Raw genomic sequence first — 22,755 nt, 5'->3', positions numbered from 1 at the left:
GAGGCGGCCTCTCTTTTAAGACAGGTGACAAATCTTTTCTTCCAAAGTATCTTTGGTCTGTGGAATTCTCTTCCCCAGGAAGTAGTGGAGGCTGGGTCTATCAATTTATTCCTGGCTGAGTGAGATAGATTTTTATTAGAAGCGAGTCAAGGATTATGAGGGGTAGACAGGAAAGTGGAGCTGAGACCACAGCAAAATCGGCCACGATTTTATTGAATGATGGAGCAGGCCCGAAGGGCCCAACGGCCTATTCCTGCTCCTATATTCTTCTCATTGATATGGACCAAAAAACCGAAAGGAAAATGATGTTATAAACTTTGTAGCGCAGATTAGTTTTGTAAACAAACAAGCTACCACATCGAAGACATATTCCGTTACTATAGGCTGGTAAAAATTGCAATAGTTTTGGATCAATGTGAACACCTACTGAGATGATGCTTTTGAAACCCAGCCAAGCATTCACAATGGAATAGCTGCCATAGCTAAGATTTCTAGCTGCATTGACAGATAGATATCTATTCCAGGTAGAGTGCCAGTCAATCAATGGAGGGGGAAGCAGATGCAGACCAGTATTCTACCTTCATAAGCGGTGTTTTTTCTAAACAGTCAGATCAGCTAGTTCAATTAAATCAGAGTACAAAAATAAGACCGCAGAAGACATTTAAACAAAATTTTAAAACTACATTATTGTCCTTTCTCCATTGGGAAAATACAAGTTGAGCATCCCTATCCGAAATTCCAAAAACTGAAAAATTTCAAAATCCGCCTTTTTTTCGAGCACCCCACACATGCGTAGTTCCCAATGAATGCTGCACATGTGCAGTTCCCAATGTTCTGCAATTGCGCAGTTCCCAATGTGCGGCACGGCACACATGCTCAGCTCCCAACATGCACCACAAATGCGTAATTCCCAATGCACATCGCACATGCATAATTCCGAATGCACGCGACACCTGAGCAGTATATTGGGAAATCCCCAAAATTCCGAAATACACAATCGGCCCCAAGCATTTTGGATTGGATTGGATTTTGTTTATTGTCATGTGTACCAAGGTATAGTGAAAAGTATTTTTCTGCGAGCTGCTCAAAAGATCATTAAGTACATGAAAAGAAAAGGAAATAAAAGAAAATACATAATAGGGCAACACAAGGTACAAAATGTAACTACATAACAACTGCATCGGGTGAAGCATACGGGGGTGTAGTGTTAATGAGGTCAGTCCATAAGAGGGTTGTTTAAGAGTCTGGTAACAGCGGGGAAGAAGCTGTTTTTGCGTCTGTTCGTGGATGCTCTCAGATTTTTGCATCTCCTGCCTGATGGAAGAAGTTGGAAGAGTGAGTAAGCTGGGTGGGAGGGGTCTTTGATTATGCTGCCCGCTTTCCCCAGGTAGCGGGAGGTGTAGATGGAGTCAATGGATGGGAAGCAGGTTCGTCTGATGGACTGGGCTGTGTTCACTACTCTCTGATGTTTCATGCGATCTCGGACCGAGCAGTTGCCGTACCAAGCTGTGATGGATAGGATGCTTTCTATGGTACATCTGTAAAAGTTGGTATGAGTTAATGTGGACATGCCGAATTTCCTTAGTTTCCTGAGGACGTATAGGCGTTGTTGTGCTTTCTTGGTGGTAGCGTCGACATGGGTGGACCTGGACAGATCTTCGGAGATGTGTACCCCTAGGAATTTGAAACTGCTAACCATCTCCACCTCGACCCCGTTGATGCTGACAGGGGTGATGCTTTCTGAAGTCAATGACCAGCTGTTTAATTTTGTTCGCATGAGGGTTAGATTGTTGTCGCTGCACCACTCCACTAGGTTCTCAATCTCCCTCTTGTATTCTGACTCGACGTTATTCAAGATCCGGCCCACTATGATGGTATCGTCAGCAAACTTGTAGATGGAGTTCGAACCAAATTTTGCCACGCAGTACAGGGAGTATAGTATGGGGCTAAGTACGCAGCCTTGCGGGGCCCCGGTATTGAAGACTATTGTGGAGGAGGTGTTGTTGTTTATTTTTACTGATTGTGGTCTGTGGGTTAGAAAGTCGAGGATCCAGTTGCAGAGTGAGGAGCCAAGTCCTAGGTTTTTGAGCTTTGATATGAGCTTGGCTGGGATTATGATGTTGAAGGCAGAGCTGTAGTCAATAAATAGGAGTCTGATGTAGAAACGCACCTTTGCACCCAGGCGGAAATTCGGCCTGTTGATTTTGGATTCACTTGTTTCATTCCACTTTCTATTCCTTGTACATCTAAAAGTCCACACTCATTTGCCTTTTCACAAGGTTATGTATAATTGGAGGCAGCCGGTAATTTGTAGTGTTCCTGCCTCTGAGTCAGAAGGTTGTGAATTCAAGCTCGGCTCAGGCCCTGATAACATTAACTTGAGTCAACAGTGCAGGGCTGAGGGAGTGCTGCATTGCCAGAGGTGAAACATTGAGCCAATGCCTTTGGCTCCTTGTGCAAGTGGAATTCAAAGACAAAAAGAGCAGATGAATTCTCCTCGAGTCCTATACAATATTTCCTCTCCAGCCACTAGGTGCCCAATACTGTAAGACAAATAATCTGTTTTCAAAACATGAAACACGGAATTCTTTTTGATTTGGTTTCAACTCAGGTTGAACCTGACAGTGCACAGCTTAATTGTTCTATTTGAGCCTGAACTGAGTTTCAATAATCCATTCATTACTCAGCTCATTTATCTCCACTCGTACTGCAGTGCCCACCTTTACTCCACTCTCAGCCTCACATTTGCTGCAATGATTTTCTACACTTCCGTTATCTTCAGTTTCAAAGCCCCAATCCACCCCTCTTTCGTTTCCTCTGCCATCCCCATTACCTTGGCAACCATCTGCTCTCCACCCTAGACAAACTTCAACACATCCAGGACTCTACGGTGCACATCCCGAATACATGGAGTCCTTCTCGCCGCCTTCCTTGCTGACACCTACTTAGGTGTCAGTCTTGTCTCAGTGATGATATTCCTCCTACCTGTATGAGAGACGGTTGTGAGTTTGTGGAGCTTATAACCCAGGCTGTCACTTCAGTGCAGCACTGAGGGAGTGCCATCATGTCGGAGGCTTTGTGATTTTGATTAGAGGCTAAACTGAGTCTCAATCTGCCACCTCAGGTGAATGTGATAGACCCACAACACTATCTGAAGATGAACAGGGGCCCGGCTTCATTCTTCAACCAACATCAGTAGAATCAGATTATCTGGTCATTATTTCATTGTAGTTTCTGGGACCATTCCTTGTACAAACTGCCTGTCACATTTCTCTATATGAACTGTGACGATATTCAGAAGTGTCTTGTCGGCTGCAAGTACTTTGGGATATCCTGAGATTGTGAAAGGCTCTCTATAAATGCAAGTCCTTCCTACCCGTGAGTTTCCTGTCCTCACTATACGTTGAGTTGAATAATCCTCTTCATTTACAAATTGCTCACTACTTCACCCACCTGTACCTCACCCCACCCGACCACATCCCCTCCGACCTATCCAATCCTACCACATCCCACCCTATTCATCCAATTCTACCTCATCCCACCTCACCACACCCTACCTCACCCCACCCTACCTCACCCCACCCTACCTCACCCCATCCTACCTCACCCCACCCTACCTCACCCCACCCTACCTCACCCCACCCTACCTCACCCCACCCTACCTCACCCCACCCTACCTCACCCCATCCCACCTCACCCCACCCTACCTCACCCCACCCTACCTCACCCCACCCTACCTCACCCCATCCCACCTCACCCCACCCTACCTCGCCCCCTCCTACCTCACCCCACCCTACCTCACCCCACCCTACCTCACCCCTTCCTACCTCACCCCACCCTTCCACATCCCATCCTACTTCACCCCAGCCTACCTCACCCAACCAATCTCACCCCACCCTACCTCGCCTCGCCTCACCAACACTACTTCACCCCACTCTACCTCATTCCACCCTACTCATCCCACCCAACCTCACCCCATCCTGCCTCACTCCACCCTGCCTCATCTCACTCTACCTCACTCTATCCTACCTCATCCCACCCTACCTCATCCCACCCCACCTCACCCCACCCTACCTCACCTCACCTCACCAATGCTACTTCACCCCACTATACCTCACCCCACCCTACCTCACCTCACCCTACCTCGCCTCACCTCACTCAACACTACTTCACCCCGCCCTAACCCACCCTACCTCACCTCACCCTACCTCACATCCCCCTACCTCACCTCACCTCACCCAACACTACTTCACTCCACCCTACCTCACCCCACCCTACCTCACCCCACCCTACATCATCCCACCCTACCTCACCCCACCCTACCTCACCCCACCCTACCTCATTCCACCCTACTTCACTCCACCCTATCTCACCCCACACTACCTCATCCCACCCTACCTCATCCCACCCTACCTCACCCCATCCTACCTCACCCCACCACACCTCACCCCACCACACCTCACCCCACCCTACCTCACCCCACCCTACCTCACCCCACCCTACCTCATTCCACCCTACCTCACCCAACCCTACTTCACTCCACCCTACCTCATCCCACCCTACCTCACCCCACCCTGCCTCATTCCATCCTACTTCACTCCACCTTACCTCACCCCACCCTACCTCACCCCACCCTACCTCACCCCACCCTACCTCACCCCACCCTACTTCACTCCACCATACCTCACCCCACCCTACCTCCACACCCTACCTCACCTCACATTACTTATCTCACCCGACCTCACCCCAGCCTATCTCAACCCACTCCACCCTGCCTGTGAAATCTGCTCTCGTCACCCATCTTAGTTCATACTCTCTAGTCTTCCAATGGCTGCACATATGCTGCTCCATCGTAGGTGGGGAGCGTGGTCAGCCATGGTTAGTCCTGCTCTCTTGAACTCTATTCCTAAGCCAATCTGCCTTGCTACCTCTCTCCCCACCTTCAAAACCTTCTTCAAACCCATCCCTTTATCTGTACCTTTAGTCAGCTCACCTCATTCTTTTGTACTTGTTCAATGTCTGTAAAGCATTTGGGCTCTTTACTGATTTAAAAGCACCACATAAGATAAAGTGATAGAAGGATCTCAGTGCTTAACGGTACTGGGAATGTTCTCAATTCAAGAGGGGTTGAAGCAGAGAGAGGGGGAGAAGTGATTTGAAAGATAGGACGTTAATGTAACACCGTTGTCCCTTCCTTAGACTGCACTGAATTGGAGCAATGGTAATTATGGGCTTCAGATAATGATGAGCCTCAATAAATTGGAGGTGATGTTGGCCATCGTTTCACTAATGGCCAGACCTTGGAGAGTGTGATCTCATGGTGACAGATTAAACAATGGAGTCAGGATAACTGATGCTCTCTCAGCGATCTTTTCATTCTCCTTTTATCGTCCTCTTGCCTCCAAAATATAACTTAGAAAGCGTAAGATATCAGAACCATCCACCTAACAGTCCCTGGGGCCCCCGAGTTAAAATCAACTGCTGGGTGCGTCTCCTGCTGCCACGATGACATTGTTTGTGGGGGAATTACAAGCCTTGGCTCAGAAACATACCGTATTGTAAAGGATATTGCATGGTTCCACAGATTGATTAATTATTTGCAAAACAGATATGCTATGCCTTCCAGATTAACTTTCACATTGAGTTATCGCAAGCATCAATCAAACTGTAAAATATAAACAAACCCGGGGCTATTTAGTTCACCGCTGACAGGTGAACTAGCTGAGCACCGAATGCATATTTGGCCCATGATTTCCCGAAATCAAAACTCGTTCTCCAGCACACAACCCGTTGGTTCTAACAAATCCTAGCCTGTTTAGACTGAACACTCAGTTATCATCTTTAACTTTATACAGCGTCTGTTGGATGGATTTGTCCCATTAGCTTGAATGCCAAGTTAACTGGCATAGAAAATGGATAAGATAGTCAGGTAATGGAATAAAGATGCTGCGGTTCCATATAGTTCCTTCACTGTCAAGGGACTAATGCTCAATGATGTGATCATACTCAGAATAAGGAAATGTGTCCAGCCCATTGAAACTCACTGGGTGGGATTCTCCGACCCCCCGCCGGGTCGGAGAATCGCCGGCGGGCGGATTGAATCCCGCCCAGCCGGCTGCCAAATTCTCCAGCGCCGGAAATTCGGCGGGGGCGGGAATCGCGCTGCGCCGGTCGGCGGCCGCTTGCCCCAGCGATTCTCCGACCTGCAATGGGCCGAAGTCCCGCTCGTTCTATGCAGGTCCCACCAGCGTAAATTGGACTAGGTCCCTTACCGGCGGGACCTGGCGGCGCGGACGGGTTCCGGGGTCCTGGGGGAGGCGTGGCCCCGGGGAGTGCCCCCACGTTGGCCTGGCCCGCGATTGGGGCCCACCGATCCGCGGGCGGGCCTGTGCCATGGGGGCACTCTATTCCCACGCGCCAGCCGTGTAAGCTTCCGCGATGGCCGACGCGAAGGTGAAACCCCCCTCGCGCATGCACAGGGATGACGTCAGCAGCCCTGATGCTCCCGCGCATGCGCGAACCTGCGCCGGCCGGCGGAGTCCCTTCGGCCCCGGCTGGCGCGGCGCCAAAGGCCTTCCATGCCAGCCGGCGGGGTGCAAACCACTCTGGTGCTGGCCTAGCCCCTGAAGGTGCGGTGGATTCAAGCCACTCCGTCCCGCCGAGACCCCCCGCCCCGCCAATCCCACCCTCCAATGCTCCAAACAAAGTTATGAGTAAACACTCTCTGATCTCCAAAGGTTGGCAAAGCCCAGAGCAATCATCCATCCTTTTATATCGATGATTGAATCTTGGTCTACTGCCCTTCAAATGTTGTCCTCTACCCCAGGAGTATAGGAGCTGTCTGCCATAGAAAACTTAATTATCTTACTCTATTCTCAACCCACCGGGGGCTGAACTGGGCTCTGTGGCACCAGTTTATTATGTGCTACAAAACCACTTAATGCTCAAAATGAGATTTCAGAAGCTCTCATTCACATCCCAATGGCAAGTGCACAGGACGCCCTCTTGGCAAAGGTGTTTGTGCACCTAATGACAGTGACCATAGCATCCAGTTGATGTGTAGTGTGCATGTAATTTGACATTGGTGTTGCCATTTTCTAACTGCATACTCCAGCCCTGTCTTCATCTTGCACAGTTGAATGCAACTTAAAATTCAATGAAGCAGGGCAGCACGGTGGCACAGTGGCTAACATTGCTTTTTTAAAATAAATTTAGAGTGTCCAATTCTTTTTTTTCCAATTAAGCTCAGCCAATCCACCTACCCTGCACATCTTTGGGTTGTGGGGGCGAAACCCACGCAAACACGGGGAGAATTTGCAAACTCCACACGGACAGTGACCCAGAGCCGGGATCGAACCTGGGACCTCGGCGCCGTGAGGCTGCAGTGCTAACCACTGTGCCACAGTGCTGCCCTCTGGTTAGCATTGCTGCCTCACGGCGCTGAGGTCCCAGGTTTGATCCTGGCAGCAGTCCCGATTTCTTCATTCTGTGGCAGTTGTCTGTGCCAGTTCTATTTGACACCATGGCAAGTCAAAGGCTGGCGACTGGTCAACAAGATCTACTCACTCAGTACATGGCTAATGATTCTGGCCTTGAACCCATAAATATGTACACAACGCATGCATTGAGATGCATGCTCCCATGAGGATCATTATTGGCACCCTTGGGCAATGTTACCTGGACTGCTTTGGAGGAGGCCTTAAGGCCTCAGCTGAGGAGGTATCAATATACTGGCTGTTGTGAGGGAACAGATCGTTCCATCACCTCTCGGGTGAGAAGCTGTGGTAGGTAGCATGAGGAAGAGGAGGAGGAAGAAGTGAAGGAATGGGAAAAGGTTGGGAGATTGAAGTCTAAACAGCCCCTTTCTGCACAGGTCCCTGTGATCAAATCATTAATTAACAGCCTCAATAACCATAACCATATTTCCCATTCATTAACAGTCTCACATTCTTACCTTTCCTCTATCACTGAACATCTCATTGATCTCTTTTCAACAACACAAAACTAAAAACCACCAGAAAATGCACATTCCAACCCAATTTTATGAATTCAGTCTTTACATGATGCATGTGTGAGTAAAACAATCAATCATCAATGTGGGTTCCCATGCTGCCAGTCTGCCATGTGCCTTTCCTATCCAAATTCTCCTACAAGGTGCTTCCCCAATAGCTGTACCACATAGGTTGGTGAGCTCCAATTGTGGGGACCACACATGGCATTTTATAATCACCTAAGCCTCGACAATCCAACTTCAGACTGCACCATCCTGGGGGCTGCAGCAGTGACATACTGGTCGACAGGCAATATCAAGGGCACTGACAGTGTGCCAGAGGTGGGAGAAGAGATGCTGCCATCCTGAGAGAACATAGCAGGGTTGTGTTCCATGGAACCACTGCCAGTCCCCTGGGTCAGCAGTTCAGCATCCTGGTGATCGATTGGAGAACAGATTGATGGACTGCTGTGACTCCCGAGAAGCTCCTTCGAGCAGTAGTATCCACAGTTGTGATGGCAGGAGTTTGAGCTTCCACGGCAATTCTTTGACCTTTGATGGACGTTGCACTGCAATGGAAGCTGTGAACATCAGATGGTGTACTATGGTGGGTTCCACTGATGGGCTGATGGAGGTGAGCACCTGTTCAATGTTGGAAAAGAAGGGCTTCCAGCTCTGCACAAAGCCCCATGCGAAGTTGCCGCTGGACTCGTCCATGCAACTTGGCATTGTGCATCGGATCTCGGTCAAGCTTTCCCAAGCACCAAGTATTTGGTTCTATACAGTCAACTACCTCCTTCAGTGAAATCAATGAAAAGTGCTGCGGGATGTGGAAATCTGAAATAAAATTGAAAACACTGGAAAATCTCATCAGGTCTGGCCGCATCTGTGGAGATAGGAGGCGTGATTTTAAAGGGAAAAAACGAGTCCCGTTTCAGGCACCTGCGGCATCGAGAATGACCCCGCTATCAAATGGGACCTTTTTTTCAAGCCTCAGAGAGGAACGCCCCGCCAAGGCTGCACTTACCCTCATTTCCCGCGCCATTTTTAACGCTGCCCTGATCTCTTGACCGCCCATTGAGGGCGAGACCCAGATCATGGTGTCTCGCGAGATCTCATTAGATCTCACGAAGCGTCCCGAGTGTCGCAAGTCTCGCGAGAGAGAGGCCTCTCGCACGTTTATCGGCCTTGTCGCGTCCTGAGTAGGCCGCAACGAGGCCGTACGATCGTGCCAGAGTTAACATTTCAAGGCTTCAGAACTAAAGAGATGGAGAAATGTGATGGATTTTATACTCTTTAAGAGGGAGGAGGAGCAAAATAGAAGGTCAGTGATAGATGGGAGCGAGGAGAGATTGCACAAAGAAGTTTAGTTTCAGGATATGTGCTAATGGAGAATTCCTTCAGTTGACTGGTCCTCTGAAGTCCTCTACATCAAAACCAGTGCGCGACCCTTTGTCAAGTTGTCACCTGCACTATCCTTGCCCCCAGCCCTGGCCCTTGCGCACTTGTGCCAAGAGTCTCGTGGTTTCTAGACCCCTCCCCTTAACTCAACCTCGAACGTGCATACTTCATCAGATTTTGAACTGGTGGCTGCGAGCGCATATCGAGTGGCAATGTCGCATCATCGTCACTGTCCTCTTCCTCCACTGGCTGGGAATGTTCCAGTTCTTCAGTATCTGAAATGAAGAACAAACAAGGATAGTGTTTTAGTGCTGACAGAGAGGAAGGTGAAAGGTGCGTGCTTACCCCACATGCAGCTTGTGAGTCAGAAGAGATTTGGGGCTGATGAAGGGGTGATGGGGATGGAGAGAATTTATGGGGGTCGTGATGCAGGCTGGTAGGATATACCTTTTGAGGATCCACTCACTCAGCTCGACAACCCGTGTCATATCGTTAAGCTTCTTCCCACACCGCATCCGTATTCTTGGAGCAACATTCCTGATGGTGACCACCACCGTTCCTTGTTTTCACTACTTCCTAGGTGGAGGTCCTCCTGGTCCCATAGATTACAGGGTGTTTCCCCTTCCCTCCACATCTTGCACAGTGCATGGCATTGCACCAGTCCAGTGCATTTTAAGAGTATCTTTAATGCACGCTCTTTCATATATCCAGCCATTCATCATAATATCGCAGCCCAGATTCACATTACAAAAAGCTCCCACCACTAGGTTGCAGACATCCCTTTAAGAGAGTGCAAGTCACCTTTAAGTACCACGAACCACTCATGACATCAGGATTCAATTTTGCCAATGAGCGTAGCCAATGAACAGCAGGGTTATTGCTGTCTGCACACAGCAATCATTTGAAACAGCAGGCAGCATAAATTTAAATTAACATTCTGCCAACATCTCAAAGAACGGGCATGGGTTAATCATGTGCCATAACCCCATATTCAGGGATTATGAATAAATCCAAGCATTCATCTGCTCTACTTTGAAGAAGTTTTAGCTGCTTTTAATTGGGAGTTTTTCCCAATCTCAATGCAGCCTGATCATACAACCCAGAAATACAGGAAATACTCAAAAGGTCGGCCAGTGTCTGCAGAGAGAGGAATGAATCAACATTTCATGTTGATGAACTTTCATCATAATCTTTTAATCTCTAGTTTCACTCAGGACTTCTGAACTTTAGGACAGATTTCTCCTGCTCTGCGCAAACAGTCTAAATCAGATCACTTGTTTGCAGGTACATCATTTGTTCATTATCATGACTGTGTAAAGATTACGTTAGGTCGTGAGTTACATGCACACTGAATTATTGAAGGAACTTGCTCTTCACTTTCATGTCATTGGTCCCTGAATGCTAGAAGCTTAAGATGTATCGGAGACTTGAATGCTGCTCCTTTTCCGTGCCTTTTTGACCCCCAGCTCCAACAGCTTCCTTTTCCCTTGCAGCCCCTTGTGTGTACAAATCAAATCTCATCTTGCCATCTTCCACTCCATCCTCTTCTTTCCCAAGACCACCAGCATTGGCTGTCCTTACATCCCTTGGTCGACTCATTTCAACGTGACAGATGTCCTCCTCAGTCCAGTATTGTGTCATGCTCAGGGAAGGTCAGCGATACAGAAATAATTCCTGCTGCATTTGAACTCCTTTACTCTGACTCTGTCTTCCACAGGTTTGCATATCAGGACTCTCAATGGCGTCAATAATCTTTGTGGTAGACGATAGTCTGAAGTGCGAAACCTTTCAAGTCGCTATTACTTGCAAATCAATATATTAATCATTATTAATGGTAGCTTTGTGTTTGTTCAACGAACCAGAGTCACATAACAGTGGCTGTACGTAATCTACATGGAGAAGAATCAATTGCAGACCCACATTAAGGGTATAGATCGGGGAGGGGAAGTTTCTCTTGGATGATAAAGAATCGATGAGTGTCGGCGAGGGCTCCTTGGTAGCATTCTCACCTCCTGGGCCAGAAAGTTAAGGATTCAAGTACAGGGGCTTGAGCGCAGAATTTAGGTTGACATTCCAGTTCAGCACTGAAGGAGTGCTGCACTGTCAGAGGTGCCACATTTCAGCTGAGGCATTAAACTGTGCTGTCTCTCTCCAGTGGGTATAAGAGATCCCATTGCACTGTTTGGACAGGTGTTGGGAGCACACTGGTAATGCTATGGAGTAATACCCTGGGGGGTGGGGGGGGAAAGCAATTAAATGAAGATGTCAAATTAGGCAAATAAAAATCTCAAGCAGGTATGGTGGCTGACAGTGACCCTACATAGCTTTTTTTTTAAATTTAGAGGACCCAATTTTTTTTTTTAAATGAAGGGGCAATTTAGTGCGGCCTAACCACCTAACCTGCACATCTTTGGGTTGTGCGGGTGAAACCCATGCAGACACAGGGAGAACTCCACACAGACAGTGATCCAGGGCCGGGATTCGAACGCGAGTCCTCCGCGTCGTTGTCCCAGTGCTAACTACTGCGCCACATGCCGCCCTCATCATACCTAATTTTTTATGCAATTCCCCCAGTATACACTCCAGGAAAAAAAACTTGGCTTTGATCTTTTCACCACCCCTGAATCAGAAACCTCTCCTGACAGCTCCCTTGAGGGAACCCATTCGAAATATTGACCTGCCATCTCCCTCGGGGGATGAATGAGACAGGTATATCTTCTGTTTGGAAATAGGGGTCGATTTAGATATGGCCACCCCAGATCCTCACTCATCAGCGAGGGCAGATCATACATTTGGCCGAGGGGGGGGACACTACTTACTCTCTCCCCAGATTCTTGATTTTTCCTTTGCTAGTTTTAATGATTGAGTAGGTGGTGAATTGGGTCCACCGCTATCTGCCCGTGCCTGTCCTATCAGCCTTCCTATGATGCTCACATCCGTACCATTTGTGCATAGTACCATCTCCCACCAGAAGTCTTCAAAAACTAGTATCATTACCTAAAGAATCATACAGTCCCATCTGCTCTGTCAGCCACAGATTGTCTGAAACAGTGTCACAGCCAAAGAGCAAAGTAGCAGAACACCATATGGGGCGACCACGCAGAACTTCAAGTCTGTCAAGCTGGAGCACCTAATGAAGCAAGAAAAAGGACATCCATCTCCTGGCATCAGGATATGAGACTGGCGGACATTCTCTGCAGCCTTTTCTAAGGTGGAGGCCTTTTGTCAGCGATATCTCCAGAGAACAGTTGCAGCTCGGCCTTGAGTCGAGTCAAAGCATAGACACTCTGGGGCTCGGCCCTCAGCCCGCCGAGTGCGAGGAATGGCTTTGGCAGCAAGAAGGAAGAATCTGCACTGCGGCATTCGCAAATATAACTGATGTGCTGCTTCCACCAGTTCAGTGACTATCCGTGAGCGTTTCTGCTGAACATTTAGAATTTTCCAAATTTAAATAAACTTCCACAGTATTTTCGATTCTCCATCTGCACTCACATAACTGAATAATTTGAGCAAACAGTTACTTATTTCACTGGGGAGATTTATGATCCCGTCATCAAAATTTAAACTTCCCTCTGAAAAGGTTCTGTCAGCAAGGTTCTTACATTCCTTTTTAAAGAAACCTGCCTGGGTTGAGACTCACTCCCTCAGAAATGGGCATTGTTCCTTTGTCGGAGTTGATATTTAATTTCATTTGCAAAGAACCTGCGGGAATTAATGGAGAGCTCAGCTGGGTTTAATAGATTACTTGCTGGCACAATATTCTGCCAAGGATTGTGAATCGGGGATTATTTTTGCAAAAGTCAAAGCAAGTCTTTATTACTTTTCCAGCAGCCAGAATGGCACTGGTTGTCCATTGCGAGATATTCCACCCAGAGTTCATTGGAGGACGTAGAAAAATGGGTTCCCTTCCCTTGATGAAGAATGAACATGTCTCGGACGCTGAGCGACGTTCGCCCATTGTCCAAAAGGTCAAGGTTCGCTGTGTTCAACCAAAGGCTTTGACAGGGCCGCTGTCAATTTATTTCAGTTAGATTCACACTGCAGGCCAGCTGCCCTTCTCCTGTGACCCGACTGTGCAACAGGATTATCCAAGCGTCAATTCAGCATGTTGAAAGGACCCGATTAAAATAGAACTACCTGCGCTATGGTTTCTAAAAACTAGAATCCAATTCATCTCCTGCTACTCTTGAAGCACTTTTAAGTGTAACCCCAAGCAAGAAAATGCTTTGTTCTTGTAACATGGGATTTAAGCACGCGGACTGCACAAATGTTATTTGACAAGGTCCCTTTATTCCACTGGCATCAAAACTGTATAAACGTACAAGAGAAAGCATAACTCCAAGAAACAGACTATTTACAGAGACTATTCACTGACGATGCTTCAGATCTCTGTCCCATTTGGGCCTCATCTCCTCCACACAGTCACTCACCAGGCTTGTTCTGCTGCCCAGCTTCTGCCTCTCTCTCATGAGGCTGCTCAGGCTTAGGAGTACTGCCAGTCATTTTGACAAGCTTTATTATTCCCTCCCTGGTTTCGTTGCCCCCCCCCCCCCCCCCCGCCCCCCACCTTTCAGGCTACCGTTGGCTCCTGCCACTCACAAACCCTGGAACAATCCTTGCTCCATGCTTTCTCCCTCACCTCCTGACGTCTGGCATGGCCCCACAGCTTCCCAAAGTCACTGGGCTGGATTCTCCCATTTTGCGGCTATGTCCGGAGGAAGCGTCCTGTCTTACGACCAAAATGTCGGCGGCGCCCCTGCACCGATACTCCGCCTGGTGGGGGGCTAGCAGCCACGCCACGTAAAGCTCCCGGCTTTACCTGCAGATATGGACGCAGAATGCCAGGATCCATGGCTGCGCTTGCGCACGGTGGTGGCCTGTGGCGGCTGCGCAGTACAACATGGCGCCGGCCGCGCGCAGACCCCGCCTGCCAGATAGTGCCCCCCTGTAAATCCCCTCACCACCTCCGGACCAGCCCCCACCAGTCCCCCCCAGCCCCCGCTGAGGCCCCCGCAGAACAGCTCTACCCCCCACCCCCCCCCCCCACCCCACCCCCCGCCAATGTGGTGCCACGGGACACAGTCCGCAGTCACCACGCCAGGTTCATGGAAATTGAGAGGACACGTGTCTCATGCCGTCGGGACGTCGGCCCATAGGGATGGAGCATCAGGGGATGGCCTCAGGTGACATCCTGAGGTCGGCCCAATGGCGTGCGGCGTATTCCCCGATGATGCTGTTTTTGAGGGGGCGGAGCATCCAAAAAACGGCGCCACCCCCATTTCAGCGTAGAAACGGATTCTTCGGCCTATCGCCGAACGCGATTTTGGCGTCGGCAATCGGAGAATCCCGCCCTCTGTTTCCTGCAAGAAGATGCCTAGGGGGGCCACCCATTCCCCTTGCTCAGTGCTCTTCCCCAACATTCCTCCCCGCTACACTCCCAACAAAAATGAGTCACACTCTCTTTGACCATGCTTCGCAAGGTATTCTACAAACGGTTCTACCTAAAGAAGTCAATGCGATGAGATCATTGATGCACGGCCATTATCCTTCCAGATAGCTTCTGTGCCATAACAACTCATTTTACCATTCACCGCCTGCAACATTGTGGCCTCATGAACCCAGCAGCTAACATGCACAGTTAATCCACCGAGCAGATAGATTGTTGGAGCATGTATGTGGTGATTGTCCCTTTTAGGGCAACACAGCAGATTAAGGGTCAGTCACCAAAATGTGTTCGGCAACAGTAAGTTTTCCTCGTGACACTTCAGGACAAATTCTTCAGGAATTAAAAACAGAAAAGGATAAAATTCACAGCAGACCATTTGGTGTCCGGAAATGGGTTAATGCTTGATTGAGTGGGCCCTGCTCCAAACAATGAAGTATATAGCAGGGAAGACCTCTGGAGATCTGTACAGAACAAAGAGGTAAGGGCAGGAGGGAAGCAGGCAAAATAATCAAAGTTTTTCAAGCCAAATATTGTATTTAACCAGAAAAGGTTAAAAATGTGGACGGGAAGGGGTAAACTGGGTTCAGTTATGGGGGTGTCGCATTTTGGAATGAAAGTTGGACTTGCTGAGCATCTTCCCCCTCAAAGGTTATTTCAGAAATTCCAAACCAGGAGTGGTAGAGGCTTCTTCTGTCTCCTTCAGTCATAAAAGTGGCAGTTCTGGGAGTATTCTTGAGATTCCCTGGGAATTCTCCTTGGCTCACCCCAACAGACCGAGCAGGTCCATCGTCTTCTAAGGGTCAAGTACAGACATGCAAAGGTTTTTCCCCGCTCTCCCTGGGGAACATGAAAGAAATATTCCTGACCATGGCCTGGTCATACAGATTCCTCACCCCCCCAACCCCCACCCCTCACAGTGGCACGGTGGCAGTCCAGATTCCGCTAGCTCAGTGCGTTCAAACTCCAGCAATTTACTTAGTCTGGCCTACATGTGACTCCAGATCCACATCAATGTGGTTGACTCTTCAATGCTCTCAGGGATGGGCAATAAATGCTGGACCAGCCAGCGACACCCACATCTCCTGAACAAATAAACAAAAACAGCTTGCGACCTCGCTGCCATTCCCACTGCCCCCCCCCCCCCCTTCCCAGGAGTCTTCACTTAGTTGCAGTAACAGGTCAGACCCTAAATGTGAATTCAAGCTGAAATTGCACTGTGACTGCTGCCGAGGAGTGCAGCGATGTACAAATGCACTCTGAACTATTGCGCCACCCAGTTTTCCATCACCGCCAAATTTTAAAACGGGATACAGGTCTAACACTGCGACCGCGGTAGCACAGTGGTTAGCAATGTTGCTTCACAGCTCCCGGGTCCCAGGTTCAATTCCCGGCTTGGGTGACTGACTGTGTGGAGTCTGCATGTTCTCCCCGTGTCTGCATGGGTTTCCTCCGGATTCCTCTCACGGTCCAAAGATGTGCAGGTTAGGTTGATTGACCATGCTAAATGGCCCTTCATGTTCAAAAACTAGGTTACTGGGATAGGGTGGAGATGTGGGCTTACATAGGGTGCTCTTTACAAGGACCAGTGCAGACTCGATGGACCGAATGGCCTCCTTCTGCACTGTAAATTCTATGAATTGACTTGCTGACACATGGTAGTTGCCGTGACATGATCAGAAGGTCAGTTATTGTCGGCCTTTGCTCCAAGTCACCTCGCACAACAATCTTCCAGCCAGCAGAGGGTGGAGATTTCAATCCCATCAGTCTAAGGTAGATTGGAAACCATATCCCAGGAGCGAAAAAGAGAGTGTTCTAATTGAATAAGCTCTTTAATGTTTCTGTGGAGACAAGTCTATAAGTATTCACTAGCTAATGAATATTTCTGGAGCTGTACAGCAGTCTATCTCCATTTTATGGTTGCAATTATGCAAGCTGATGGGGTGGAGTTAGTTTTTGAATAGTCAGGTTATTGCACCAATTCCGTCAAGTGGAGAAGATGCATTACCCCTCAGTACAGCAAGCATGACTGAGATACTAAAGCCATTTCCCAAAAAAGAGCAGCAGTACTGTAGGATTATCTTATGCTGCACTGTTTATTGTATACCTGATGTGTGTACGTCCTCCATAAATGCGCAGTGTAGTTCCATTGACCTGGAAACTTGGACAATAGAGAACGACCTTACATTTGTACAGTGCTTTTCATATCCTTGGGATCAAGTGCTCTGCAACGGATGCCCTGTTGCAGCGTAGCTGATTTATTCGCAGCAAAACCCCACAATCAGAAAATGAGTTAAATGCTGATTAATCTGCTCTGGGGTGGAGGTTTATGGGTGAACCTTGGCCAGGAGTTCTGAACAGGTATAACATTTATCTGGAAAATGGTGCCTTTGTCATTACAGCACTCCCTCGGTACAGCAGTGAACTGTCACCCGTGATTAAGCTTCTTAAGGCAAGGGTAGTCCAGAGCTGAACTGACAGACAACCTCTGTAAATTATAGGCACATCCACTTCAAAATCAAACCACAGAGATGAGTCGCACTGACTCAGTGGGAGAATGCACTACTCAGTGTGTCACTGAGCTGTGCTGATCAGCAAGGACTTAGTGTTAGTCACCCTGCCTAGACTGAGAGTAGATCTAAGCTGGCAATCTAATTAGACTGAGGTGCTGTACTAATTGTACCTGTTAGCCAGATGGCCATTGGAACGCCCAAAGCTCCACTTCAAGGATGCTTGAAGGCCATAAACATCGATTATCGCAGCTGGGAGTCACTAACTGACGACAGAGGAAAATGGCGACCTCTTCTGCGCACCACCACAATGGCCAGCAGCTTGGCAGCAGACGCCAATGTCGAAAACAACAGGGTCGAAAACTCCACACAGACAGTCGGCCAAGGCCAGGAATTGAGTCCAGGTCCCTGGCGCTGTGAGCCAGCAGTGCTGACCACTGTGCCACCCCAATCAGCAGCTGGAAATGAGAGTGGAATTCTGGACATTTCTCACCATCAGCTGTTGAACATAGTTGGGGGGGGGGGGGGGGGAGCTAGTCAGTGGAAAATTTCAAACCTCAGATGGAAAGATTTTAGTCAGTCAAAGGTATTGAGGGGTATGGAACCAATTGTCATGTGAGGGTCCCTATGAGAAAAGTATGTTTTATCAAGTGGCTGCAGTGATGTCATTGTGTGGGTGGAGCTGAGCTGTGTTTCTGGTTTTTACTTTCGTTTTGAGCTGGAAGCTGTTTTGTAGCTGAGCTTTTGGTTTTGTTTTAAGTTGGGAGCTGCATTCAAACAAGAAGGTGTATTTTGATCTCTCCCTCTCTGCATGCTAAAGAATATCTTCAGATCACTTGATAATTTAAAAGTGATAACTGCTTTAGGTAGAGAATTCAAACCTGCTGTCTTTGTTAAAAAGGATATTTGACTTATGGATGTTGTTAGGAAAGTTATTAAAGGTTACCTATAGAGTATTGTATCTTTGGGGGGGATATCTGTGTGGGTAGTTGATAAACTGTTTACTGTGTGTTTATAAAATGTTAACTGGATTTAGAGAATAAAAATTGTTTTGTTTAAAAATACTTAAGATCTCTGTTGCATCACACCTGGAAAGTGGGCCCTTGTGCTCCCCATAAGCAAAATCAATTAAAAGTTGTGGGTCAGGTGAACTCCATGATATACTTTGGTGTTCTCTAAACCCTGGCCCATTACACAATCAAGACACATCATGGGAGTTATGGTGCTGAACAGCCAGGATCTAATTTAGTAGCGAAACAGGCCAGAAGGCCAGACTGGCCTATTCCTGCCTCTATGTCCCTGAAGTGTTGGAACACCCTATCAGAAACAATGCTCCTGCTCTGGTTGTGTAAATCCATGCAGGATTTTGGATATATTGCTGCCTTTTTACCGCACGTGACTCTGTTTGTAACACCCTCACCTCTGAGTCTCTGTGTTAAGTTCCCGCTCCAGAGCTTGAACACAACAATCAAGGGACACACCCCAGGGGACGGCATGTGGCGCAGTAGTTGGCTCTGGGACAGCGCCGTTGAGGACCCGGGTTTGAATCCCGGCCCTGGGTCACTATCCGTGTGGAGTTTGCACATTCTCCCCAACCCAAAGATGTGCAGGTCATGTGGATTGGCCACGGTAAATTGCCCCTTAATGGGAGAAAAAATTATTGGGTACTCTAAATTTATAATATTGAACGGCTGACACCCCAAGTGCAGTACTGAGGGAGTGCTGCACTGTTGGGAGACACTGGGCGGGATTCTCCGACACCCCATCGCCACGTATTTCCCAGCGGCGGAAGATGGCGCGCCGTTGTGTGGCGGCGGCATTCCCTGTTCCTGCCGCTGTCAATGGGATTTCCCGTTGAAGCCGCCACTGTGAAACTCGCAAGTAGGGGTGAGCTCCCAACGGGATGAGAGAATCCCGCCACCAGCAAACGGCTGGAAAATTCAGGCCACTATCTGAGGCCCCAGCTACCTGCTCGGGTGAATGTAGTGGCACTATTTGGTGGAAGCACAGTGACTTGCTCCCTAATGTCCCGGTCAATATTGAACCCTCAGTCAACATCACAAAAAACATACGGCGGGATTCTCCGTATGGGGGGTCCCGGTGGGACGGAGTGGCATGAACCACTCCGGCGTCGGGCCGCCGCAAAGGTGCGGAATCCTCCGCTGACGTCATCCCCACGCATGCGCAGGGGGGGTCACCTACGTATCAGCCATCGCGGAGGCCAGACCGCCCCACGCGCCCCCCAGGACCCCGGAGCCTGACCGCGCCGCCAGGTCCCGCCGGTAAGGGACCCAGTTCAATTTACGCCGGTGGGACTGGCATGGAACCAGCGGGTCTTCGGCCAATCGCGGGCCGGAGAATTACGATTCCCGCCCCCGCCGAATCTCCGGTGTCGGAGAATCCGGCGGCCAGCGGGGGCGGGGGATTCACGCCGCCCTCCAAGTGATTCTCCGACCCGGCGGGGGGTCGGAGAATCCCGCCCCTGATTGTTGGCATTTCCTATGTGCAAATTGATTGTCGCGTATCCCACAAAACAACAGTAATTGTACTTCAACACGTACTTCCTTGGCTGCAAAGTGTTCTCAGGCAGGTAGCAGTGAACAGTGCTCTATAAATGCAATACTTTTTATTAGGAGCTGGCGTGAACAATTGACTCTACTCCATCCCTCCGGTGCTATTGGAACTGGCTCCCAGGAATTTTGAGCACGTTGTCTGTAATATTCTTATAGATCATACTTTACCATTTGCCATTTCATGCATGGAGGTAGCGTGGCGATGTTGTCACTGGGGACCCGGGTTCGAACCCCGCCACACCAGATGGTGAAGTTTGAATTGAATAAAAATCTGGAATTAAAAGTCTAATGATGACCATGAAACCATTGTCGATTGTTGTAAAAACCCATCTGATTCACTAAGGTCCTTTAGGGAAGGAAATCTGCCATCCTTACCTGGTCTGGCCTACATGTGACTCCAGACCCTCAGCAATGTGGTTGAGTCTTAACTGCCACTTAGTTCAAGGGCAATTATGGATGAGCAACAGATGCTGACCTTGCCAGGGATGCCCACATCGCATGTAATTTTTTTAAAAGGTTGGGTGGGGGGTAGCGGCCTACACTTTAGGATAACAAAGGAGCTAATTGGGAGAGAAGAGGACTCCATTATACCAGGTCCCCAGGGGTCTGTGCTAGTGGCGAATTTGAGGCAAAGAAGATGCCAAAAATACTCAACGTCCAACTCCATGACATTTTGCCATGAGAAGATTAGGGCTGAATATCCATGCAGTTGCACGCCTGGGTCCCACTTTGCATTTTCAAAAATTGAATTATTCATCACAAGAAATTCAAGAGATGTACCGAGTTATGAGTTTCCACCAGGATAGCCACTGATAATTAGAGGTGACCTGGGGCCTTTGATATATTTGCAAGTCAGGCACTCAAGGTCAGCGCTTACCCTTTTGCCCTCATCAACACACAATGGATTCGCATCCCATTGGATTCAAAGGCTTTTTACCCTTGTTTCAATTGCAAAGAAAAGATTCAAAATAGGTCAGTAATGGGCAGATATTCCACAGCTTCTAGTAAGAGTATGGGGTATGTGAATTTACTCGGCCAATTCCCACTCTGTGCTGAGTTGGCTGATTTTAGAGCCATGGAGTTTTACATCACAGAAAGAGGCCCTTCGGCCCATCGTGTCTGTGCCGGCCATCAAGCACCTCTCTATTCTAATCCCATTTTGCAGCAGTTGGTCCGTAGCCTTGCATGCTATATTTATATACTCCTGCGCCACCCAGGGTCCCCTGTCTTCATCCCTACCCAATGAATCCAGCATAGACGGGTGAGGATCGAGCTGTGCTGCCTCCCACAGTCAAACAGCCTGCCAGCACTCATTCTGCAGGCTCACAACTGAAGACAGGGCAAGGCGTGCTGCGGCCTGCAGCGCTGATTCTCGGCGAAAGGCAGCGGCTTCAGAGTGCGAGGTTGAGGTAATTGGGAGAGACGGTCACAGTCGTGGATAATGATTACTGCAAAGAGTAAACATCGGTAACGGCACTTTCCTCAGCCGCCACGCCTTCCCCCACACTGAAAACGAGCATTAAAGCCCGAGGCTAAGATTCAGAGTTCCATTAAATAGTCCTGTGTAATCGAATACAGGTATGTCGCTGTTAGGCATAGCTAATCTTCGAACATAGCGAAAGGCTGCCTGTTCATACTTTATTAATGTGTTGCATTGGAAGAGCAAAAAAAAAATCTAATTAAAAGGAGAGTGGGTGAGGTGGTTCTAATTTTGCGAGAAAGACAATTTGGTCCTTTTTAAACACTGATCAAAATAAAATGACAATTTAAATGCGGGCGATATCAATAACCCCAATCTGACGAGGGAGGAGTGAGCCTGGTTGTTGGAACATCAATGATATCTATTATGAAAATGATGATAAGATCATACGGGCGAGACTAGAATCTAAAAAAGGGGTATCTCTTCAAGCCCAAAGCTTCTTGATGCTCTTTAATCCCCCAGTGATGCAGTCGTTTCAATATTAAATGCACGGTGCTGACAATGTTCCCACGTCATCTCAAAGCCTGCTTATCTCTGTTGAAGCTGCACATTCTCTCTCGGCCTATTAGTCAATTCCCAATAAACAGCCCCTTGTAAAATCGACTTTCACTCTGACCAGCACTCGCAGTAATCCCAAGGCTGCTGCAAATAGGCCATCAAAGCCGTGTGTACCTTCTAATTCTTAGACTCATTTACCACCACTTTGAACCTTTACGCCACAGCGCTGTATTTTAAATGATTATTAAAAGGAGTAATTTGAGGATTTTTATAAAATATGCCTCGGGAGCTGACAGACCATCCTATCTGCGAGTTGACAGGATGTGGGACTGGGGTCACATTCAAACACTTGCAAGTAAGAGGTTAATTGCCTCACGCTTGTGTCTATGATTCTTTAAGGGGGACAGGAGGCGGCCTTGAATTAAAAAAAAAATCTTTCCCATTAAGAGGCAATTTAGCGTGGCCAGTCCACCTGCACATCTTTGGGTTGTGTGCGTGGGACCCACGTAGATACAGGGAGAATGTGCAAACTCCACAGTGACCCAGGGCTGGGATTGAACCCCGGTCCTCGGTGCTGAAAAGGCAGCAGTGCTAACCCGTGCCCCATCGTACTGCCTTAACACATTTCTATCCAGAAATAGATGGTCACTCTGCTTGCGTTTTAGAGGGGATATTTGATGAGGAAATGATTGCATTGCCAATGTCGACCCAGGGCAGGATAGTGTTCTGTCCAGTTTGGACTAGTTTATAAAGTGCATGCCCTGCTCCTTGTCTGACGGAGCAAAGTGCAACACTGCTCAGTGTGGAACTGCTCAATGTGCCAACATTCCGGGCCAAACTTCTCAAGTTAACTGTGTTCT

At 48.5% G+C, this 22,755-nt stretch overlaps 1 protein-coding gene and 1 long non-coding RNA gene across 2 annotated transcripts in view; one reads left to right on the top strand and one right to left on the bottom strand.

Moving 5' to 3' along the window:
* The window catches only part of igsf21a (immunoglobin superfamily, member 21a), a 422,140-nt gene that overhangs the window by 204,484 nt on the left and 194,901 nt on the right, over window positions 1-22,755 (top strand). The gene's annotated exons all lie outside the window — the stretch shown is intronic.
* Window positions 787-13,041, bottom strand: LOC140392361 (uncharacterized). The gene is made up of 3 exons (XR_011935307.1): window positions 12,389-13,041; window positions 9,558-9,666; window positions 787-2,543 (listed from the first exon to the last, which is right to left on the bottom strand). It is a non-coding gene; the product is annotated as an uncharacterized lncRNA (long non-coding RNA).

This window comes from Scyliorhinus torazame, chromosome 16 (assembly GCF_047496885.1).
Source record: "Scyliorhinus torazame isolate Kashiwa2021f chromosome 16, sScyTor2.1, whole genome shotgun sequence".
In the NCBI taxonomy this organism is placed as follows: domain Eukaryota; kingdom Metazoa; phylum Chordata; class Chondrichthyes; order Carcharhiniformes; family Scyliorhinidae; genus Scyliorhinus; species Scyliorhinus torazame.
The sequence above is the reverse complement of the archived record's forward strand: the minus strand, read 5'-3'. Positions and strand labels throughout refer to the sequence as shown.